This window comes from Sorex fumeus, unplaced genomic scaffold, assembly GCF_029834395.1.
Source record: "Sorex fumeus unplaced genomic scaffold, SorFum_2.1 ptg000083l, whole genome shotgun sequence".
NCBI lineage: Eukaryota > Metazoa > Chordata > Mammalia > Eulipotyphla > Soricidae > Sorex > Sorex fumeus.
This window is the reverse complement of record NW_026606140.1, coordinates 10,716,093-10,728,698: the sequence shown is the minus strand read 5'-3', so window position 1 is coordinate 10,728,698 and position 12,606 is coordinate 10,716,093. Positions and strand designations below refer to the sequence as shown.

The window sequence follows — 12,606 nt, the reverse complement described above, 5'->3', positions numbered from 1 at the left end:
TTGCACTCGCAGAGTCCTGCATGGTGTGGGGACTGCCAGCCACAAACTCAGCCACACTGGCCCTAAGTCAGAACACAGAGGAGAAGGGATGGGCACTTCCACAGCCCGCAAATAACTCTCTCCTCTCTCTCTCCCCACCCCGCCCCTGTCTGGAAAACATTAATGAGTGTTTGTGTTAACATTTGCGGGGCTAATCTTTATTATAAATCATCGTCTCCTCACCAACTCCCCCAGAGCCACCACTTCCGATGATGACCGAGACCGCGTCTCTTTTCCTCTGTGTCACTGCCAGCCTGGCCTGGAGGTCGCGTCAGAGGACCCGTCCTAGTGGCAGGGGCTCTGTGAGCAACTTCTTAAGGAACCCACCAACACTCCCATTACAAGACAGAGGCAGAACAAGGCTATCGGAAAAAATAGCAAAAAGCTGTTTTAAGAGCTGGAGTTAGCTCAACTCTCTGCTATAAATTCTTTTTTATAAGTCCTCACGTGCATTAGACACTTGGAAGTGGACTTGGGGTGGGGTGGGGGGTTCATGTTGACAGTTATTGAAAACAAACATGAAGAAGCGAATGGATGACCCGCCTCTGTCCAAACACACCCCTCGGAGCGTCAGGTGCCCTGATTCCACCTTCCTTTTCCAGCACACCGATCCAATCCCAAAACCAGGAAACCACTTCTGACTTGGGGGTGGGGGAGAGGCTGGCTGTCTGCTTTCACCACAGATCAAGCTCCTTGAGGGGAGAGGCTACATGGGACTCCCTCCTCCCCCTACATGCCCAAACCTCAAACACCGAGCTGCCCTGATCTTTTTTTTTTTTTCTTTAACTTGTCTGGTTTTGGTTTTGCCACACCGGGCAGTCCTCAGGGCTACTCCTTACTCAGGACATAGTGGGGGTCCCTGGCAAGTGCTGGTGACCAAACCCAGCCTCCTGCCTGCAGAGCAGGTGCTGTTCCCCCGAGCCCACTCCCCAGTCCACCAGGTTTCACATAAAGAAACAAGCCCAGGGGCTGGAGCAATAGCACAGCGGGCAGGGCATTTGCCTTGCATGTGGCCGACCTGGGTTCAATTCCCAGCATTCCCTGTGGTCCCCTGACTATGGTAATTCCTGAGTGCAGAGCCAGAAATGACCCCTGTGCATCGCTGGGTGTGACCCAAAAAGCAAAAAAAAAAAAAATTTAATAAAGAAACAAGCCCAAGACAAGGACCTCGAACAGGGTCATTCCAGGCCGCTCACGGAGACCCAAAGGAGTCATGAAGAACTGACAGGCAGAGCACAGAGCCCAGGGCGGGACCCAAGTCAGACCCCCAGCACCTCCCCTCCATCACAGAGGAGCTGTGGCCCATGTCTGTGACCCCTTGGTCTCCAGGTGGGAATGCCACAACCAAGTGTTCGAGCCCTGCAGTCAAGAGCGGGGCACCCACAGCCCTGACATCAGAACCAGCACAGAGGGAGGAGAGGGTGCAGGAGGCAGGGGACCGGCCCTGCACACCAGGGACCCAGGCCCTGGCCCCATCCCAGGCACAAGCTCCCCAAAGCATCGTCAAATGTGATGCGGGAGGGTCCCCAGATGCCCCAGGCCCACTGCAGGGGATCAGGGACCCTGGTGGCTGAGAACTGCTGGGAGGGGCCTCTCGAGCACACTTGGAGCTCCCCCTTTATGTAAGGGGCCAGGACCGGGCCTGGATCCACTCAGTGTCAAACACACTCTCGGCTTCGTCCGACCGACCAGGGTCTCACATGGTTAAAAAGAAGAGGATGAAGAGAACGAAGCGCCGAGCCGAAGAACTGGGCGTCCTGCTCACACCCAGAGGAGGAAGAAGCAAAAACTTCCGCAGCTCCACGGTTACCTATATCATGGAGGGAGGATCTCAAGCCAGGGAAGAGGGTGCTTCTTCCCTGGAGCACTCGGCTTTGAGAGACTGAGAAGAAAACAGGGAGGGGGGATGTCTGCAGGGGGGCCTCAGGGAGGGCTGAGCGGCTTCCTGCAGGAAAGTGCCAAGATGCATCTCGAGCGTCAGTTCAAACGCCACTCGGAAAGGCGAGGAGGAGTGCATCTCCAGAAACACCCAGAGCCCGAGCCAGGTGTGGGTATACGGCTGGGGAGTCCGTGCAGGTGGGACCTTGGCCCCCGTGAGTGGACCCTGGTGCTGGACCAACACAGGGATGACTGGAGGCTCAGAGCGTGGGCTGGTGTCTGTGCCCAAGACTGACTCCATCATTGCAACAGTGACGGCTGTGAACGTCTTTCCCTCTCTCAGGACAAGTGACAAATTCTATCCTCAGGACCAGATAACAGAAACCAAGGGGCTGCGGATTAGTGGGAGTCTGTCAAAGGAAGTGGCAGCGAAGGCGGCAACCCAGGCCAGAGGGACAACTCGGCGGGGGAGGGAGCGGCTGCGGGAGAAAGTGCTCGCCTGGAAAGAGCAGGTGAGCCAGCAGGGCGCTCGCACAGGAGCCAAAGCCAGCCAGCGGCACCCAGCAAATAAAGCGAGCCCTCCCCCGCCACCAGCCCCTGAGAAGTGAGTAAACCCCCCGGGGTCCTAGGCAGGTCCCCCAGCACCCCAACCCCCTAGGAAGGACACTCGGGAATGGCTGCCCAGATGACCCCACTGTCTAAGAAGGAAGAGAAGTCAGGCCCACTCTCCCACAATTTCATAAAATCTCTCCCAGAGGGCAGAGAGAGAGAGAGAGAGAGAGAGAGAGAGAGTGTGTGTGTGTGTGTCTGTGTGTGTGCATGTGCGCACAGGGACTAAGGTGCAGGATCCAACCTGGATTGCCCCCTGGCACCGCGCGCAGTCCCTTGAGCACTGCCAGAAGTGATGCCTGGACACAGAGTCAGAAGAAAGTCCTGAGAACAGCTGGGTTGCCACCCAAAATTCCAAAACAAAAGAATCATCCCATTTCTTTGCATCAAAAACCTCATTAAAAAAAAAAAGATGACAACGACTTCAGGGCACTGTGGACTTGGCTGATGGTCGCCTTTTAGAAAGGTGTCTTCAAAGCGCAGGGGCAAGGTAGGCTACAGGGCTGAAGCATCCTCATCCACCCGCCCGCCCGCCCATCAGAGCTGGGCCCACCTGCCAGAAAGCACGGGCTTCGTCCTGCGGTGGGCGCCAGTCTTAACGAAGCTGGACACACCAGACGAACCGTGTCCTTCTCAAACACCCGGTACAGCAGACAGGCGGATAAGCCTGGCATCCAGCTTACCCGGGTTCAATCCTTGGCACTGTGTCTGGGGTCCCCTGAGTCCCACCAGGTGTGATTCCCGATTGCAGAGCCAGAAGTGACCCCTGAGCACTGCAGGTCCCCGTACTCGCTGTCCGTGTCCCTTCTCTGTTTGGAAGTTTGGTTAAGTCTGCGAGAGTCCTGGATCAGAGGCTCCCGAGCACTTGCCTTGCCAAAAATAAACTGGGTTTTTCACTTCTTCTTTATTTTTATTACTGAATGTAGGAGTACCGCTATTTATTCAGCCACTGCTTAAGCTGATTGAAGCGGGCATTAACTCCACATTCCTTTTATTTTTTTTTAATTTTTTACTGAATATCCGTGAGATATTCGATGTCCATTAAATAGCCATTAAAATCTGTTCATGACTGGGTTTCAGTCACACAATGATCCAGCACCCATCCCTCTGGTAGACATTTCCGGCCACCAATGTCCCCCATTTCCCTCCCACCCTCCCCCAATGCCCCTCCCCCACCCCCAGCCTCCCTCTGTGTTCTCTCTCTCTCTCTCTCTCTCTCTCTCTCTCTCTCTCCTTTTCCTTTTGTGCAGTAGGGTTTGCATAAGGACTGAGAGGTACTAAGAGGCCATCCTGTTTGTTCGGGGCACTAAGTCTTTTTATCGGGACGGTAAGGCTGGAGCAGCTTCTTAACTGGGTGGCAGCTTTGGGCTGTGTACGTGACTGCTGAGGCTTCCGGAAGTCCAGAGAGGTGGGGGGAGGTCAAAGTGGGTATTTGGCCCCACCTGGCTTGTCAGTGTGTGATGTGGGCCTTTGTGAGTCCGATTTTGGAAGAGAGCAAGAGTGCAGGTGCTGGGGCTGGACACTGTCCTCTCCCTCCCACCACAGGGGGTCCCCAAGCTGGTCTCAGACTTGGCTCTCCTTCGTCCCCAGCCACCCACCCCCGTCAGTTCCGACCGAATGAGCATAAACGTGCCACCCCCCCCCCCCCCCAGCACTTCATGGCACGGACTGGCTGGGCCCGAATCAAGTCCCCGACGTTCAGTGTCACCATCGAACTTTGGCCGAGTTGCTCCCATGCTCGCTCAATCGTAGGGGTTGGCTGGGAAGTGAAAACGTCAGGGCTGGGAGCCCCAATTAAGGGCTCTCTGACAAACTCCCACCCGCCCGCGACAGGCGCCGACTTTCCAGGGCCCCCTTGGAACCGCGGTCACAAGCAGCATCTCTACGGGGCCTGACTGTGAGGGTGAGGGACTGGTCCTCCCGGCCGCGGGGGCTCCAGGACAGGGAGCCCACGAGGAGAGTCCCCGGGTCCTTTCTGAGCCGAGCGTCCGGGAGACTGTCATGGGACAAAGGCCCTTGCTTCCCTTGTCCCTTTCACTTCCGCCCGAGTCTGTCCCCTCCGAGAGTTTGACAGGAACTCGTTTGTGTTTACCTTGAGCTCTGCCTGCATTTCCTTTCCTGATCCTCCCTTTGCCTAAAATTCTACATCGATTTATTTTTAGCCTTTTCATATTGCAATTATCTCTAAAATAAGCTATCTCATCTTATCTGGGGGGGAGTGATTGCATATTTTTCACATCTTTGGATGTCGTTTCTAAATTCAGACGAGAGGCAGGGAAAGCCTGTAATCCTAATTCATGAACATTTTCGCTCTTTTTAGTCTCTCTTCTCCTCCTCTCAATCACTCACTCTCAGAACAGTCCCTACGAGACACATAAATATTCACCTGCACATCCCTCAAGAGCCACTAACTGCCTCTCTCCGAGCTTCCTTCCTGAGCTGGTACGGGGAGAGCCCACAGCTGCCAGGCGAGTCACTTCGGTCCCCGCCATCAGCATGAGAACGTCTCCCCCACCTTTCCTTTTCCTGGCTTTTGAGCAGTGCTCCAGGGCTTCCCGGCAGTGCTCAGGAACGCATGCGGTGCTGGGGACAGAACCTGGGTCTCCGGCGTGCACAGCAAGCGCTCAGCCCTTGAACGTCTCCCTGCCCCACCTGCCTCTCTCCCTCACAGGGCTCCCCCAGTGCTGAGTGCAGCTCCTCTTCCTCGCCACCTCCTGCCCTGAAGAGACTGGCTGGGCTGGACCAGAGATTCAAGGAAACAACAGAACATACCTGCATCCTCCTCGAACTGCACTAGGAAACAAAACCTCCACCAGGTGCAACAGACCTGAATAGAGCGGCTGGCACGGAAACTCTCTCTCTCCTCTCTTTCTCTGTCTCTCTGTCTTTCTCTCTCTCTGTCTCTATCTCTGTCTCTCCCCCTCTCTCTCCCTCTCTCTCCCTCCCCCCTCTCTCTCTGTCTCTGTCTCTCAGTTTCTCTCTTCTCTCTCTCCTCTCCGCCCCCCTCCCCGCCCCCACACCCTCTCAGCAAGACTCAGGCGTTCCTCCCAGCTCTGCACTCAGGAATCACTCCCAGCGGTGTGCACAGGACCATGTGGGATGCCAGGGATCAAACCTGGGTTGGCTGCGTACAAGGCCAGCACCTTCCTGGTTGTCCTATCATTTGAGCCCCACCAACTGATGCTTCTTAACCAATACTTGCCTCCCTGGAGTAAAACTGCCAGTGAGTGCCTTGGAGTTACTCCCTGCATGTGAGTATGTGAGTCCACAGGCGAGCAGGAAACCGCACACTCTCTCTCCTCCCGGCCAAGGCCGCCTTCCCTCTTGCTGCAGCAACCCCAGAATTATGCACTTGCAGCCTCACGCTGTCCACTCAGAGCCAGGGAGAAAATCACAATCATGAACCACAGAGAGGGCCCCATCCGGCATGCAAACGTCGGTTCTCAGTGCCACTGAGTCACTACTGGCTCGACCCTGTGGACAACTTGGGCCTGGAGAACCTCGACAGGAGCCCTTCCGAGAACAGTGCAAGCCCGAGCGGAGACAGAAGGAGCACGGCCTTAGTCGCGGCAGGACGCGTTCCGTTCCTGAGAGCCCCAGCCACGGAGTGGCAGGACATCATCCTCGAGCCGCGTTCACACTTCACTCTTCTCACTGCTGAGACATGCGGTCGGTCGTAGGGAGGAGGTGCCAGCAGGCAGGCAGGCTGTTGGTACCATTATGCCTCTGGGGGATGAAATCGGAAAAGGCTGGAAATCCGGGCAGGTGGCAAGGCCTTCCACTGACAGAAGACGCCGCAGGAGGCAGCAAAGGTCTCACGCCCGCTCAACCCTGAGGCTGAATCAATGAGGTGTTGGGGGAAGGGGGGCTTCAACTATCCAGAAGTCCAGAATAGCAGGTGTGGCCCCACGGCTTCTTGTCCCCTATCTGAACCTCCATCTGCACCCCAGGATCGACTGCCCCACGGGGCCCCCCACTGCCACTAAGAGAGCAGACTTACGTCAAGTCAACCAAAAGGAGAGAGAGAGGGCTGGAGCGATAGCACAGCAAGTAGAGAGTTTTGCCTTGCACGCGGCGACCCAGGTTCGATTCACAGCATCCCATAGGGTCCCCCAGCACCGCCAGGAGTAATTCCTGAGTGCATGAGCCAGGAGTAAACCCTGTGCATTGCCGGGTGTGACACCCCCCCCCAAACAAACAAACAAACAAAAAACCACGAACAGTGCAAACTTCATTTCACAGACTACTGGGGAGGCGGAGATGGGGGTGGGGTGTGTGGAGCCTGGCAGGGAACAGGCCGGGATCACCTGTGAATGGGACCTGGGCCTCAGAGTTTCTGAGAGTCTCATGACCGGGTGAGATTCGGGCCAGGAGACATTCATTGCCCAGGGCAGCAGAGGGGCAGGAAGCGGACGGAGGGACACAGATGCACCGGCCCACCTCTGTGTCAAAGCTCAGGCACATCCCAGTGGCCCTCAGGAGTCTCTCCCATGTCCGTCACTTGTGAACGTGCCCAGACCCTTCTTAAATCGCTTGTAAGTGCCCGTCCAGGACCACCCCGTGGGATAATGAGTTTCAGAAGATTATCACCTGCTGTGCTAAGCGGTACTCCCTTTAGTTGGTTACAAAAAGGAAAAGGATCAGGGGCAAGATGGCAGGAAGGCTAATGCTGCTTTCATCAGGGGACCATCCTGTGTGTGGAAAGCGGAACCACCAGGCCTGGGAGCGGCGACCACCAACGCGGGGGAGACATAATGACCTCTCGGGTTCAGGCTGGTGAAAGTCACGCAACACGCGTGTAGGAAAACCGGGGTGAAATTTATGTTGGCGACAGCTCGTTAGAAAGTCGCTCCAGCTGCTGAGTTCAGCAATGTTTTCACCCACGGAGGTCTAAGCTGATTGGAGATATGCAGGGAGTGAGGTTGGCAAAGCCTAGAAAAATCTACCAGGAGACACTAAAATTAATAGCCTGGCTCTCATATAAGAAAGGAAAGCCACAGGGCTGGGCGGCAATCAAACAGCTGCCCTGCATATAGGAAGCCCAAGGAGGAGGGAGGGAGGGGCGCAGGGGGGAGCACGGGCAGGGCAAAAACAAACATCAGGCAGAGGCTGATGGCCCAGGGGGGTGAGGAGCTCACGCACCACTGAGCATCGCAAAAGCTCCTGCACCAGGATCCACCCCATCAGCTATAGATGCCGGATGCAATACGGTGTCCTGGATAGAATCCTGGGACAGAAGAGGGGCATGAGGATGGGAAATTGGTGACTTCTAAATGTTGTTTGACGCTTAACAGCAGTGTATCAAATATTCATCTTAGTTTTGACAAATGTGGTAGAGTTATGCAAGAGAGTCACATAAGGGGAAACCGGAAGAAGGGACTGTGGGGATGCTCTGTTTTATCTTTGTGTTTTTTCTATAAAATCTGACACAATTTCCAATAAAAGATTTATGCATAGTAAGAGAAGGAGCCCAGATGAGGGCTCGATGGCTAGCAGTACATGCCTGGTGAGCCCAAGGTCACAAGTTCGAGCCCCGGTGCTACCACACACACGCAGGTGATCAGGAGAGTCCTGTGGTTTGTTTGTGGCATCTGGTGAGAAGGGCAGAGGAAAACAGCCCAGTGGCTTAGAAAGTTCCAGAGCAAGTGTGAGATCCCGAACTTAACCCCTGGTGCTTCTCACCTGCCAAGGCCATTCTGACTATCCCAAGATCCTGGGAACCGACTGAGGGGAAAAAAAAATTAAGAGTGTCAGGGCAAATACATGTCATGGGTCTTCAGAGCCACTACAGTGGGCGTTGGGACTCAGGAAAACCAGTCGAAAGTGTTAAGAATCAGGCTGGGGTAGGGAGGGCAACAGAGAGATAGTCCAGTGCGTAGGACATTTGCCTTGCATGCAGCTGACCTGAGTTCGATCCCCGGCATCTCACACGGTCCCCTGAGCACTACCAGGAGTGATTCCTGAGCAGAGAGCCAGGAGTAACCCCTGAGCAGTGCTGAGTACAGCCCCCAAACAAAAAAAAATTTTTTAATTAAAATAAGTGAAATAAGCCAGATGTAGAAAGAGAGAAACAGCACGATCCCATCGAGAGGTGAGATCTGAAAAGTCACAGGGCCAGAAGCAGGGAGCAGACAGGGATGCGGGGGTGACAGAAACAGGGGCAGGGGGCAGACACGGGTGGAGTGATGGAGGATGAGTAAGAGGAGGGAGCTGCTGGCTGGTGATGCCGTTGTGAGAAATCAGCAGGGTTCAGGGGTTCTCCATCGTGCCTGAAGGATGGAGCCATCAGGCGGGAACCTTGGGGTTCCCAGAAGCCACAGGTGTGGATTTGCGGTCCTACAGACCTGAAGCCAGTGTTAGACACCAAAGCTACTCTGATTTTTAAAATGTCGTTTTTAAGAAAGAGAAGTCACCGAGAGGAGAAGGCGACATTACGATAGGTGTCGTAACCCTCCCCCTGCACCTGCGGCCATCACGTCACCCCGCTGCGGTCTTACAGACAGACCCTTTCCACTGAAGGCCATTCTGGGGGAGAAGACTCAGGGTTCAGGGGCTGGAGCGATAGCACAGCGGGGAGGGCGTTTGCCTTGCACGCGGCCGACCCGGATTCGATTCCCAGCATCCCATAGGGTCCCCGAAGCACGGCCAGGAGTGATTCCTGAGTGCAGAGCCAGGACTAACCCCTGAGCATCACTGGGAGTTAACAAACAAGAAACAAACAAACAAAAAAAACTTTCAAATAAACTCTGTTTAAAAAAAATCAGATTTCAGCGGGGTGAGAATTCCCTTGCGAGAATGAAGGTAGGGTGGGGGGCAGGGGAGGCAGGGTGCCTAACCTGGGCGAAAGGAGAGGAAAACCAACGCGGGCACTTCTCAGGACACAGAGGGGGCTGAGCCAGGAGGAGCGGTGGGTCGAGCGCGAGGCGGCAAGAGTGAGCCCAAGAGGCACGCGGGGGTCGTGCAGGCAGAGCAATGGGGTGGACGGGAGGTTCCCCAGCCACCCGGGGCCATCTCTGTCCTCGACCCTGCCCGCCCAGGAAGCCAAAGACCCACAAACAGCCCGGTTAAGAAAAGACGGAACCCAAGTGGAGGGGTGTGACCCCAAGGCTAAACAGCACCAAGGGTGACGGAAGCCCAGAACAGCTGAACTCCGGGAGTCGTCGGCCGGCCGGAGTGCACAGAGAGGTCGTTAGACATGGCCAGTGCGTGCAGGCATAAAGGAATTAACTGCTTCTTCGGGAAGCTTACGGAGATTAAAAGGCAAGGCAAAGAAAAGATTAAGGACTCAAACAGCATCTAAAAGGAACTGTAGCCAATCCTTCTAGAAGGGGAAAAGGGAGAGAAAATGCTCCCCTGAAAATACGCTGATGACCAGCTCTGAACCGCGGAGATCTGAGGGGAGGTACTTGAAAAAATAAAGCCAGGAGGTGAGGGAAGGGGTGAGACATGACAGTTTTACAGAATGTGGCCTGCTTGAATATTTGGCAGGAGGGTAGAGAAACCACCGAAATGACTTCCATCTAGACAGTATTGGGTCTTGACCAAACTCACACAATCCAGCGAAAGGCACAAAAAGCCACACAGCTTTATCTAGAAGTCTAGGACACTTACAAAGACGTTCTACAATATCGCAAAAATAAATGGCTAACTAGTCGAAAAGGGCAGGGAAAGGTGGGACAGGAGAAAGGTCTAACCTTGTAAGCAGCGGACCCAGAGTCTGTCCCCAGCCCCCCCCCCCCCCCAAGTTGCCCAGGCACCATCAAGAGTGAGCACTGCCAGTGTGGCTCCCAAATTTAAAAAAACACTAGGTTCTAATTCCTGCCCCCTCCCTGTCCTCTTCGCCAAAAAAAGATCAGATAAGTCAATAGTTTTTGCGCAGAGCGCTCCATCAGGTCAGGTCACTCTTCACATTCAAGACTAAAAAGAGCTTTAGGGCTGACAAGATAGTACAGGGGTTAAGGAGTTTACCTGGCATCCCTCTGAGCCTGGTTCCAATCCACTGCACTGCATAAAGGTCCCCTACACAAGGCCAGGGGATCACTCGTCAGCACAGAGCAAGGAACAGCCCCTGAGAACCACAGAGTGCAGCCCTCAAAAAAACAAAAACAGGGGCTGGAGAGATAGCACAGTGGGTAGGGCCTTGCACGCCTTGCACGCGGCTGACCAGGTTCGATTCCCAGCATCCCGTATGGTCCCCTGAGCACCACCAGGAGTAACCCCTGTGCATCGCCAGGTGTGACCCAAAAAGAAAAAAAAAAACTACACCTAAACCAAAACAGGAACTGGAGTGATAGTATAGTGGGAGGACACTTGCCACTTGCCTTGCATACAGCTGAACCAGGTTCGACCCCCAGCATCCTATATGGTTCCCTGAGCACCGCCAGGAGTGATTCCTGAGCGCAGAGCAAGGAGGAACCACTAAGCGCCACCAGGTGTTGCCCCCCCAAAATGAAACAAACAAAACGCAAAAACAAAACACTTAAAAACAGTTTCTAAATAATCATCAAGTTGTAAAATAAGGAAGCATTTTGTTTTGCTTGGCAAGGAGCCAAGTCTTCGGGCTTAATGAGTCCAGTTAGCGCTCACTGGCTGTGGAGTGCTGCATGAACCAAGCCACTGCTTAGGCTTCGGGGAGTTCAGGCACTCGTGCACAAAGTCAGTGACCTCAGAGGGAACAAACGGACACAGGGAGGCAGGAGAATCTCAGCACAGGCTTGGCCGTTAGCCGAGCCACCTGGGCACACTGCCTGATCTCTGAGTTGTCCTAACCTATGAATGAAATACCTTGGTCCGTTTTTCCTCTGGGGAAAAAAATGATGTCCAATCAAGTGAAGACCTTCGAACTCCATCAATCTGGACTTTTAACTTACTATATTGTCTGTCACTGTCACTGTCACCCCGTTGTTCATCGATTTGCTCAAGTGGGCCCAGTAATGTCTCCATTGTGACGCTTGTTACTGTGTTTGGCATCACGGATCGCTTGCCAGGCTCTGCCATGCAGGCAAGATACTCTCAGTAGCTTGCCGGGCTCTCCGAGAGGGCTGGATTGTCAAGGCCATAAAAAACACAGTTTGGTAAACAACTCAGTTCTTTGTAAGCAATTTTAATTCGAAGTCACAGTAATTAGCCTTTTCTATTCCTTTTGATAATTAAAGCCCTTTTTTATATCATCTGTAGCATCTTCTAGGAACCAAAATAATTTTAAATCAGTCTATGGGCATGGAGTGCATGTGTGCGTATGCATGCACGTGTGTGCGCATGTGTGCATGCAAGTACGTGTGTGTGTGTGTGTGTGTGTGTGTGTGTGTGTGCTGTCTGGGATACAGCCCAGGGCCTCACACCTATGAAGTAGGACGCTCTGGGCTCTATTTCTGATCCCCGGTTGTTTCTCAATGTTGCTGAATCTCAAATCCAGAAAGTGGGCTGATATTCCTGCCCCACCTACCTCCCACTGCCAGAATGTTCTAAAATGTCTCAACCCCAAGAGCTGCAGGCACTCCACTTACAGTTACGGATGTTTGTCCAGTCGACTTTAGAGAAGAAAGGGTGGCAGCAAAGGCCTTCGAACTTCAGCCTCTCTTTCTGGCCACACAGCAAACTTTGAATCAGATCAAGTAATTCACTGCTAACTTTCGGGCTATCTGGAAACTTCAAAAAACGCTATTGCAAAAAAAAAAAAAAAGAAAGAAAGAAAGAAGAAATGAAACAATCATTTCTTTAGCAAATGCAGCTTTCCAGAGTTAAGAAAGTTTTTCTTATATATGCAAGTTTCCTTTAAAAAAAAAAACTTTTTTTAAAGAATTTTTGTGTTCTCTTCCCTTTGGACCAAAGGCTCGTTCCCAGAATAAATGGCCTGTTCCCATCGAGAGGCCGAGCTCCCTTGCAAGGGTCCGACATCCTTCACGGCCTGACCCCTGCTCCTCTCCCGTCTCATCTCTCCCACTCCTCACCTGCTCTTTGCTGGCCAACAATGGGAAGTTATTTAAAGCTGCCTGAGCACATCCCTTTGTTCTCTGCAGAACCTCCTGCCTTACCAGCCCCTCCCAGGACTTCCCTGCCTGGATCTCCCACCCCACCTCT

General features: G+C 53.6%; 1 protein-coding gene across 1 annotated transcript in view; it reads right to left on the bottom strand.

Moving 5' to 3' along the window:
• CIT (citron rho-interacting serine/threonine kinase) overlaps nt 1-12,606 on the bottom strand; it is a 163,550-nt gene that overhangs the window by 100,932 nt on the left and 50,012 nt on the right. The gene's annotated exons all lie outside the window — the stretch shown is intronic.